This window comes from Calliopsis andreniformis, unplaced genomic scaffold, assembly GCF_051401765.1.
Source record: "Calliopsis andreniformis isolate RMS-2024a unplaced genomic scaffold, iyCalAndr_principal scaffold0355, whole genome shotgun sequence".
Lineage (NCBI taxonomy): Eukaryota > Metazoa > Arthropoda > Insecta > Hymenoptera > Andrenidae > Calliopsis > Calliopsis andreniformis.
In genome coordinates, this window is record NW_027480764.1 from 210,001 (window position 1) to 222,500 (window position 12,500).

The window sequence follows — 12,500 nt, forward strand, 5'->3', positions numbered from 1 at the left end:
ATTCATAATTTTCTCACGCAAATACTCCAGATGCACTTTAAAATTCATTCTCTCACTCACCCATATACCCAAATATTTGACACGCTCCACATACAGAATCAACTTATCATTCATACGGACATTCGGTCGCCTTGTGCCAGCCATACTGCCTTTCAAAAACATCGCAACAGTTTTACTCTCAGACACACTCACTCCCACCTTCGCACCCCACTCACACACAACGTTCATCCAATCGGTTCCCTTTCGCTCCAGTTCCACCCGGCTTCGTCCTTCAATCATCAGTAACAAATCATCAGCATACGCAACACATTTACATCCACACTGTTTGAGGTCCCGCAGGAGCCCATCCATCATCAGAATCCACACATAAGGTCCGCAGATGGACCCCTGCGGACAACCACGCTCGACATCCTTCCATACTATATCATTCACGCCAATCAAACACGCACGCCTACCGCTGAAATAATCTCTCCACAGACCAATCTCCTCACATCCAACCTCGGTTAATTTTTCAATCACACGAACCCACTCTAAATTATCAAACGCACCTTTAAAATCAACAAACACACCTAAAACATACTTACGTTCACTCTCATGCACATACTTCTTCACACACATCCACGCACTTTCAGTCGATCTACCCTTTCGGAACCCATGCTGCTCGTCACACATTCGTTCACCCACCTTTCGCTCCAATCGACACACCATCATTCGCTCCAACACTTTTCCAAGCACAGACAGCAAGCAAATCGGTCTATAGGACGCAGGGTCCGACCGCACTTTCTCGGGAGACTTCAGCAGCACAACCACACTCGCCTTCTTCCACTCACTCGGAAAACACGCCGTACTCAAGCACACATCATACAATCTCTTCAAACATTCCGGAATCGCTCGCCATATCACTCGCAGCATCTCGGCATTCACTCCATCCAAACCAGGTGCCTTACGCAATTTCATCCTTTCTACCGCATCCTCCACTTCACTCCATTCAAATTCTCTTACACTCGCATCATTCTCCACACGCACTCGTTCTATATCACTCATTCGCGACTCTGGGAAGAACCGTTCCATAAGCACATTCGCACACTCTCTCCATCCACGCGTTGCCACACCATCCACTTTCATCGAACTCAATCTCTCTCTACCAGTCATACCACGACATATCTTGTACACAGGCCCCCAGGGATCCAGATTGGAAGAGAGACCGACGAAATCCCTCCAACTCTCTTCTTTCACTCTCCACATCTCTCTTTTATACACATTCAGCAATCTCTTGTATTCTACTTTTCTCTCATCTTCATTCTCACCATTCCTCTTTCGCGCTCTCTGCCACTCTCTTCTACACTTTCTCACCTTTCTCTTCAGCTTACTCAACTCAGACGTCCACCACGCAATTCTCTTAACATTCACTCGCTTTATTTCCCTCAAACGTCTCTCATTCACAACCTGGATCCACGACATCACACTCTCAAGCATACTGTTCGCATTCACTCCGTCAAAATCCACTTCATGCATACTAGCACATTCTCTCAAATCATTCTCATACTCCTCCCAGTCCGCATCCTTACACGACCATCTCTTATACTCAACACTGGCTCCTTCATCATTCACTTTACACAACATATCAATCACAATAATATTGTGATCACTTATACCCCAATCATGCTTGATTTCCCACTCATACCGACACCCAGCGTATTCCTCATTCACCAACGTCACATCGATATCGCTCTCCCCTCTCATTCCCGAAAACGTATAATATTCACTCGGTTCGTTTAATACACACATACCATTCGCCAAGATCCACTCCTCAAGTATTCTCCCACGCATCTCATTCTCTCTGCTGCGGCCCCGCCCCTTGCTATACCACAGGGGGGAGACCGCATTCGCATCCATACCAATCAACACTCGTTTTCCAGTCGTACACGCTCTCACTCTCTCCATATACGTCAAGTACGGCTCAATGTCTCGGCCATACCGACAGTACATGGAGACCACATACATCTCGCCAAAGTCCCCCTTCAACCACACACACACTCCATACTCATCAGTACACTCACGTACACACATTGATTCTACACATACATCCCGCACCACCACAGCCGCCTTGACAGTTTCACTCTCACATACATACACATCCCATCCAGCCGGTAGACCTCTCACACCTCCATTCGCTACATACGGCTCCTGCAGCAGCGCTACATTCACACCATGCTGACTCATCACACCACCCAAATCACACATAACCGCATACGCTCGCTGACAATTACACTGTAACACACGTAAACGTCTACTAGTCATCACTTATTCGCATCTTCTCACGTACAAGCATCCTCACATACTCCGGACATTCAACGGACAGAACCGGGTGGTCACTTTTACAACCTTTCATTCTGCAGTTCCTACAACTCTCACGTTCACTCTTGCAGTCATTCCTCAAATGCCCACTCTCACCACACTTCTGGCACAGGCGCTCCTTCACTGGACACTCACGCATCATGTGCCCAAAGGCATAACACTTATGACACCTCAACACACTTACAAAGTCACGCACTTTGCACGCTCTCCACTTGACATATACTCTTTCCTCTGTCATTATAATATCTCGCACAGCTTTGTTCACTTCTATCACAACATTCCCCACATCCATACCCTTTCTGTTCATTCGCGTCACAACTCTCACTCTACTTCTGAACTCACTCTCAGGCACACACGCAGTCGCTGACTTTACATTCTTCACATACAACTCAGTCAGAAACTCTTCACTCGTCATCTCATTCGGCACATCAAACACAATCAACTTAGGACCTATCTTTTTCGGCGCTTCGACCTTCAATCCAATTTCATCAAATTTCTTACATCCACGCAACGCCAACAAATCTTTCACACCCGCAGCTTCAATCGCTACACCACCACTCCTTGTTTTCCGCACTGCTTTCACACGTACATTCAAGATTCCACTCACTTCACGCATCACTTTCTCTTTCACCTGCTCACTCGTCATCTTACTACTGTCATCCTTCGCTTTCACAACCACAGCATATGCCTTCGCTCTCGGTGTCTCAGTCATTCTCATACTCACACTCGGGCTCGCAGTCCCACTAGCACTCGTACTCTCATCCACCGTACGCCTCGAACTCTCAGCAGCCATTCTCGCATAACTAATACCCGGACTACTCGCACGCATCGTTTGCACAATTCTCTTCTCACACTCTTCCAAACGTCCTTCCAATCGCTCATTCTTTCGCAACAGATTCATGAACAACTCTTCATACTCACTCACACATCCTAATAAAAATTCACTCGACGACTTGGTCACACGACTCGCTTCATTGAACACGTGCTTCCTCACTTTCATACCAATCTCACGTAACACACTCACATCGTCATCACTATCATACTCAGTCCCACCTTCACCCGTACGCTGCCTCTTACCCACGCTGAGGCTTCGCCCATGCCTCGCTACAGCTCCTCGACTAGTACCCCCCCCATCCCCAGGTTTCTTTTGTTGCTCCATAAAGTTCCCACGAGCAGGGACGATCCACACGTCACTCCCCGGGTGACGCCCTTTCCGGGGAGAAGGCTCATTCACTCAGGAGGTCGCCAGGTATCCCGAGGTTGGCCGCTAACGACCGGTGCTCCCACCAGCCACGCGTTCGGCAAGCGAGACGCGTACCCCATCACCGCGCGCCATAGCTTAGGGTTAGGGATTTATTATAGAGGTTTATCTCCTCGCGGTCCGGCCGGTTAAGGCAAGACCCCCGCTCCCACTGACGCCACGTACCACCGGGACAAGTCCCGATGGGTCGTTGCGACGCCAGGGGTTTACGGTATGGAGCTCGGGCACCTCGGGATCGCCAAATCCCGTACTGCAGCAAGCTGCAGCCCCTGAGGGAAGTAGATAGGGACAGAGGGAATCTCGTTAATCCATTCATGCGCGTCACTAATTAGATGACGAGGCATTTGGCTATATTCTGCAAGCTACACTATAGCTTGTATTTCCGCTGTTTGGGGCGCGGTGACCTAACAAGTTTAAAAGTCTGGCAGATATGCTTTGCAGGTTATATTTTAATTATTAGCATACTATATGCGCAGCAGACTAGCAGTAAGAAGATTCTTATCAACAGTTTTAACCGTTAGCTTTAAGTACTCTTATTGACGTAAGGTGGTTTTAAAATAAAAAGAATGTAAGCCATAATTTAAGTTAGTGTTAAAGTAATATTAGTAAGTATGCCTCATCTGATTGCATTCTCATGTTTTTATATGAAAAAGAAAAGAAAAGAAAGTCTAAATTACATTAATATATGCGATGTTGATAGTCCCAGCTGCTATTATTTAAAGATAGGGGTATTCCTGCCGAAACATCGACCAGCGATGTTATAGTGATTATTGTAAAACTATATACAATTAGTTAATAGTAATAAATAATTAAAGTCTACGACTAGTCTAAAAATAAAAATAAAATTGAATAAAATTCTATAAGTCAGAGGAGGCACATAGGACCTCCTATCATTTACTCAACCCTGAGGGGGAGTCAAAGAATAAATATATGTACAATTAGGGTTTAATAAATATAAAAAGAAAAGAATTAAATACGGCGTAGCAAGTTAGCAGCCGGGTATGCTTCTAGATGTAAATCTAGCCTGGATCAAGAGTATTGACTCTTAATTTATTATTATAATCCATAAACAAGTTGTACATTTCAATAGAGCTACGAATGCTGGTCAGAGCTATAGTACGAAGTGTGTGGCGATCTCTTATGCCTATTTCTTTTAGCGCGTTTATGGTGCTCTTCGGTATAGCACCTCTTGAGCCAATGACTATGGGCACTATTTCAATCCTATCGGTATTGAGGATATTCGATAGATGTACCTTAAGCGTATTGTATTTATCGAGCTTGGTTTGTTTTGCCATCTCCAAACGGTCTCCGTCCTCGTAGCACACCACCACATCAGCAACATAAACCCTATCTCGGTTGTGTATGACCAGATCGGGCTTTAAGTTGCCGACGCTAACAGTGTTCAGGACTGGCTCTTTAGTGATCGCCACACTAGCATCTATTTGATGTATCCTTTTAGTTATAATGTCGCAGATTTCATTATGTCTCTTAATAATTAATTTTTTGTTTTGTACACATTGGCCTAGGATGTGTCCAAGAGTCTCAGGCATTACTTTACAGTGTCTACATAATACATCATTTAGCTTCGTAGCTCTATTCATTGACACTTTATTTGCTGCAACATTAGATCTCATTTTTAAGGCCGTAATGAACCGACTGGGTTTTAGTAGGTCAGGACGGTAGAGCCATTCATTGCCAATTTTATCGTTTACAAACGATTTTACCGCTTTGCCTTGGGACGGCAGTTGTGCCCAGCGTCTGTTCTCGGACTTTTTGGCTTTCATTTTAAATACATCCACCTCCTTAATGGATCTAATGGGCCATACAAGATTTGCGGCTCTAGCTAGTATTTTCGCCCGTTTTTCTATTTTTGATTCCGCTGCAATAGCCTGTATTACAGGATCTTCACTATTGAGAAACCTAATGCATGCCTTGAGAGCGGCTGAAACTGTAATTATCTCAAGCTTCGGAAAGCCTAAACCGCCATCTTTTTTTGCAGAGTATATCAGGCCATTAGCGGTGGATTGGGGCAAGTGCAGGTAGTCCTTAACTGCTACTCTGATGGCGTCGTCTAATTGTCTTATTTGAGTAATACTAGGCGAACCACTAATAAGCCCATATAGGAAGTGTGGAATAATATATCTTGCTAGGAGTTCCACCTTTTGATGTGGTTTTAATTGTAATTTTGCTACTCGGCTCAGTGATTCTTTTAAGCAGCTAATACTGTCACGAACAAGTACTCCGTCCCATGGCGTTATCGCCATACCCAGATAGGTCAGAGGAGCGTTTGGGCCTAGGTATGCTATTTTGTTAGAATTGACACTAATTTTCGGATCCATAACATACCAGCAATCTTTAGTTGTCTTAATTTGGAAGGCCGCACATTTTTTATAGGAAATAGTCATTCCTAAGCTATTTAAATAACTATTAGTAATTTCAACCAGATTGGTAGCGTCTTCAGTCTCCGTAGCCAGTAAAATTAAGTCATCAGCGAAGGCCAAACATGAGATGGTCTGTTCTTCATTAATTTTAAACCCACTTTTCTTTTCAAGTTCTAGGAGCATTGGCTCTAAGACCAAATTGAAAATCAGTGGAGATAGTGGGTCGCCCTGTTTGACCCCTCGCTTAATTTCGATATTTATTTCAGCATCATTACAGTTAATGCAGGTATGGATATCTTTATAAGCATCCATAATCAATTGTATGGCTACATCAGGGAGACCTTTCATTTTGAGTGCATTTAAAATTGCTTTATGTGGCACCGTATCAAAGGCTTTGGAAATATCTATTTGTGTCGCTATCATTCCTCTGCCTGTCTTCGATAGCGATATGACTTCATTAAATATACTAACATTATGGAAACATCCCATCTCGGCTACAAATCCCTTCTGTCTGGGCATAATACTAATATAAGATCTTAGGCGTTCGTCAATAATACCCCAGAATAGCCTACATAATATAGATGAAATAGTAATAGGTCTATAGTTGTCAGCCGATTCAGGGCTTTTTCCCTCTTTCAGGAGAAGTTTAGTTGAATTTTTCCTCCAGGCATCCGGTTGCTTTCCAGCAACCAGAATAATATTAAAAAGAGGAGTCAGTATATTGAGATGTCCAGGAACAACGATATCCTTCTTTTTAAGTCCATCTGGACCCGGTGCCACCTTGGGTCTAACCCTTTTGAGCCTGTTACTAATCTCTTTCGCCGATATTCCAGCTAGCATGCGTTTGGGGTGTATTATTTCAGCCTGAGGAACAGCATTCGGTAAAGAATAAGATCCCGCTGTGCCCCACAGCTCAGTATATAACTGGTGAACAGATACTGCATCAGGGACCTTAACGAGCTCATCATCAAGAGGCAAGTTATTATATACCTTTCTGGCAAGGAGAGCAGGACAATGCTTAAACAAATTTTGTACTTTAGCGTACATGCTGGCTTTTCGTCTGGCTCGATCAGAGAGGTGCTTCTTTTTCTTGGCATTCTTGTGCTTCCTTTGGGGACCACCAACCCCATTACCCTGCGATTTTGGGTAAAACACATTCTCGATCCAGCTATAGCACTCATTGACCTCATGCTGAGACACAGTCTCTCCCTCTCGTTTGCCAGATAGGAAGGCCCAGAGACGATCGCCTATTACTACATTTTCGCGAGGAATTCTATTACCTTGATCACCATTTGACTGCATTTGTAGTAGGCAGTCAATGGTATACTTACGCCACTCAATCTGTGCATCAGCCGAAGCTTCCTCCGCCAGCGGAGCGTCTACAAATTCATCCTCTTCGGACGAAGAGTCCGATTGGCACAGATTGGAGCAAGGAATTACATCAGTAACATTTTCTGGGAAACTATGGGTCAACACAGGAGCCAATTTTTCATCCTTGCGCCTCCTGTAAGCTGGCTCGTTACGTTTATCTCTTAACTGCTTAATTGTTTTATCCGGGAAAAATTCTTTCATTTTTTTTGCTATAAATTTTTCACCAATGAGGCTAATTTCAAGGTCCAGCATCTGTTCAACTTCATCAGCAGTAAATGCTGTTCCGCTTCTAGGAGGTCTATTGGGAGGAAGAGCCTGCTCCATACGAATGCGATTTCGCGTATCTGGGTGCGCCAACCTCTGGTGTTGTGATAGCCCTCTCCTCGTGAGGAACATTTTACCGCACTCACTACACGACTCTCCATGTGATACCTCCTGGACATTCTGACTAACTTCGTGTACACGTCTAGACAATGGACACTTAGGGACATGCGCCGACACCGATCTAAATGAAGCAAATTGCTTACTACAGAACTCGCAGATATATTTGATGGCCAACTCTGAATGAACATTTTCTATATGTCTCACCTCATCTCTAACAGATAGGGCCATATAGTTGCCATTTCCAGTATTAGGGCATATCTCACATAATCGGTGGCGGAAAGGTATCGAAATCAGGGCCAGAGATGTGCCTAGTCGTCTTATAGAGGCCCCCTGTCTAGTTTCCCGAAGGGCGGGGCCATACCCTTCTTCGTCCGAGGCTCTGATATCTGTGTCGAAAGCAATCTGAGCTATGCTCAAGGGGGTGCTAACCCCAGGAGCAAAATTACCACGTCTGGAATGGTACCAGTAGCACTGCTTAGCAGCCCGAAGCCGTGGTATCTTCGGTAATTTTAAGGGACAGTCTGCCACCTCACGCAAGCGTGAGGGCCCAGCGGGACCACGAGGAGGTCGTCCCTGTTAGGGTGGGAGAGGCTTAAGGGCCACAAGGACCTGTGTTGCGCTTCACCACCCCCCGTAACCATGACTCTCCTGCCCATCGCACCAGCGCTTCGTGCGACGGACAAGAGAGTCATAGTTACTCCCGCCGTTTACCCGCGCTTTTTTTGAATTTCTTCACGTTGACATTCAGAGCACTGGGCAGAAATCACATTGCGTCAACACCCGCGGGGGCCATCGCAATGCTTTGTTTTAATTAGACAGTCGGATTCCCCTGGTCCGTGCCAGTTCTGAGCCGAGCGTTGAATGGCGGCCGAAGAAACGACACGCGACGGCTGAACCGACGCGGAAGCCTCGCAGCAAGGAAGATCCGCGGGAGGCCAAGGCACGGGACCGAGTTCGGATCCCAGGACGTCGACCGAAGTCTAAGACCCTTCACCTCGCCCAGGCCCGGCACGTCAGCCAGACCCGCTTCCCGACCAAGCCCGACACGCCCCGCTCCTCAGAGCCAATCCTTATTCCGAAGTTACGGATCCAATTTGCCGACTTCCCTTACCTACATTAATCTATCGACTAGAGGCTCTTGACCTTGGAGACCTGCTGCGGATATGGGTACGAACCGGCGCGAGACCTCCCGTGGCCCTCTCCTGGATTTTCAAGGTCCGAGGGGAATATCCAGACACCGCAGCAACTGCGGTGCTCTTCGCGTTCCGAACCCTATCTCCTTGCTAGAAGTTTCCAGGGAACTCGAACGCTTATACAGAAAAGAAAACTCTTCCCAGATCTCCCGACGGCTTCTCCAGGTCATTTTGGGTTACCCCGACGAACACTCAATGAGGGCCCGGATGTTAAACGGTTCCGCTGCCGGGTTCCGGAATAGCAACCGGATTCCCTTTCGCCCAACGTGTGTGTGTCTCTTTTTTCTTATCTTTCAATTTATCTCTTTGTATAATAATATGTTTGCAGACATTGATTTTAGGACACCACATTTGCATAGGATTTCTCTTAGGGCTTAGGATCGACTGACTCGTGTGCAACGGCTGTTCACACGAAACCCTTCTCCACGTCAGTCCTCCAGGGTCTCGCTAGAGTATTTGCTACTACCACCAAGATCTGCACCGACGGCGGCTCCAGGCAGGCTCACGCCCAGACCCTTCTGCGCACACCGCCGCGACCCTCCTACTCGTCAGGGCTTCATGGAGGACGGTCACCAGTAATGGCACCGTCCCTCCCCACTTGCCGCTGACGGCAGAGTATAGGCGCGACGCTTCAGCGCCATCCATTTTCAGGGCTAGTTGCTTCGGCAGGTGAGTTGTTACACACTCCTTAGCGGATTCCGACTTCCATGGCCACCGTCCTGCTGTCTTAAGCAACCAACGCCTTTCATGGTATCCCATAAACGTCGACTTAGGCGCCTTAACTCTGCGTTTGGTTCATCCCACAGCGCCAGTTCTGCTTACCAAAATTGGCCCACTTGGCACTCTAATCCGAAATCTCGTGGCTTCAATGAACCAAGCAAGCCAGAGATCTCACCCATTTAAAGTTTGAGAATAGGTTGAGGTCGTTTCGGCCCCAAGGCCTCTAATCATTCGCTTTACCAGATGAGACTCGACGCGTCCCCGAAGGAACGGAGGAGTGAGTGCCAGCTATCCTGAGGGAAACTTCGGAGGGAACCAGCTACTAGATGGTTCGATTAGTCTTTCGCCCCTATACCTAGTTCCAGCGATCGATTTGCACGTCAGAATCGCTACGGACCTCCATCAGGGTTTCCCCTGACTTCGTCCTGACCAGGCATAGTTCACCATCTTTCGGGTACCAACGTGTACGCTCTAGGTGCGCCTCTTCTCGCAATGAGAACGAGACGCCCCGGGAGTGCGGAGCACTATGCAGCGCCCATCCTCCCTCGGCCGACGCAAAGGACGACCTTCACTTTCATTTCGCCTTTAGGTTTACTCATCCCAATGACTCGCGCACATGTTAGGCTCCTTGGTCCGTGTTTCAAGACGGGTCCTGAGAGTACCCAAAGCAATAGCGCCGCCGACAGGTAATTCAAAGCTTGGCCAGTCCGAGGGCTCCGCCGGCTAACAGCTGGCCAGGCCCGTGAACGGGAAAGACGTCCGTACCACAGGGCAAACAAAGCTGACCGAGCTTGCGGCGGGCCTGACGCACCGTTCGAATGAGAAGACTGGTTGCGGCCCGATACCATCTGGGGGAACACCGTCGCGCAGCCGGTCGGGTCACCGAGGGTCCGTCGCGCACGCACAAGGCGACGCAACGGTCTAACCGCCCGGGCCGTAGACCGACACGCAACGGGTCGCGACGTCCTACTAGGGGAGAAGTGCACGTCTACGTAGCCGGAACGTTCGCCGTTGGCCGTAACATCCGTGCGCCCTCCTTGCGGAAAAGCGACGGACACCCCTTTCGGGGTTTCGCGCACCAACGGGAGCCAGCATTTGTCGACGATGAATCTCCCCTTTCGAACTTTTGGGTTTCTCAGGTTTACCCCTGAACGGTTTCACGTACTCTTGAACTCTCTCTTCAAAGTTCTTTTCAACTTTCCCTCACGGTACTTGTTCGCTATCGGTCTCGTGGTTGTATTTAGCCTTAGATGGAGTTTACCACCCACTTAGGGCTGCATTCTCAAGCAACCCGACTCTAAGGAGAGACCCTCCCGAGACGCGCACCGGTCGCTACGGGCCTGGCACCCTCTATGGGTAAATGGCCCCATTCAAGATGGACTTGGACGCGATGCAACGTCACGGGATAAACGGATCCTCCCGAACACTACATTTCCCTGCGGCAGTACCGCGGGATTCAGTGCTGGGCTCTTTCCTGTTCGCTCGCCGCTACTAAGGAAATCCTTGTTAGTTTCTTTTCCTCCGCTTAGTAATATGCTTAAATTCAGCGGGTAATCTCGCCTACTCTGAGGTCGTCGTATACGTGTTAAATATATCACACACGTAGAGTGATATATTTTATATATGTGTAAAAATGACGAAAGAAGCTGTGGCGTAATCCTCGTACAACGGGGGCACACAACCGAGAGAAGCGGACCAGGCAGAGTGTGTGAACGAATGTTACGAGAAATGGGAAATGAGAGAGAGACTTGAGATCATGTTCGATGCGTCGTCCCAACTTCGCCGTGTGCCTTCGGAATATGTTGTCGTAACGCAACAGCAGCGTTTCCAAAGGTAAGGAAGCTCCTCGTAATTCGCCAGAAGTGATCAGCGGAAAGTAAGTCACATCGTCCTTAATGCGCCACACCAAAGCATCTTCGCGTCTCGTTTAATTCGATCTAAAGGAGAGAGACTCTCGCCAGGCGACTGCCGGTATGGTTTAACGCCCGTCCGCTTGCTTTTTGTATAGCTTTCGTGGACTGGACGACCGGACTTGACGCGCGGTCTCTCTCGGCGATCGACTAACGCGAAGACATGGGGCGACCGGACGCTGCTACCTTTCCACCTCCTCCTTCTAGGAGAGAAGTCATCCCTATGTGATGAGTCATATATATGGCGGCTGTGTAAGCCTCGCCAAAGAGGATTCAGGATACAGAAACAAGTTGTAGTACAACACAACACATTCACGGAGCCACAAACGACTCGACCGAAACGTGGCCGGGGAAGATGCATCCCGGAACTTCATCGTTTCGACGAATGAGTGCCTCCTTTTCGCGTTGTTCCTGCAACAAGACGATCCCTCTAGAATCCCTGGGGCTCTGTTTCTCGTCATACATTTCTTCACCACACTACACGGGTGGGGTATACGCGATCTCGTGTTCATGCTCACTCGCACACCCTTTCATTGTCCTTCTCTGTAGTCTCACGACAAACTCTCTTGTGTGTCGTTGCGGGTTACGCACGCCTCTTTCTTACACGCATCATTTCAGACTACGTCGGGAGCGCGGATGAAAACTCGCACGAAAAGCGAACGCTGTCTGTTAACAATCACGAGGGTATTTGGCGAGACACGGAGGCTGGTCGATGATCGTACGTCCGCGCGCTTGCGTCCGGAGCGGTGCACATACACACACGGGCGGTCGACAAATTAAGCGACTCACGACGCCGTGTGAAAATTAGCACTCACGCAAGTCCGGAACGACAAAGCAACGACGATGACGACGATGTCTCCAGTCATCTGCCGCGTACACACAACCTTCTTCCCTCCATGACGTCTAGAGCGTATTCTCGCTT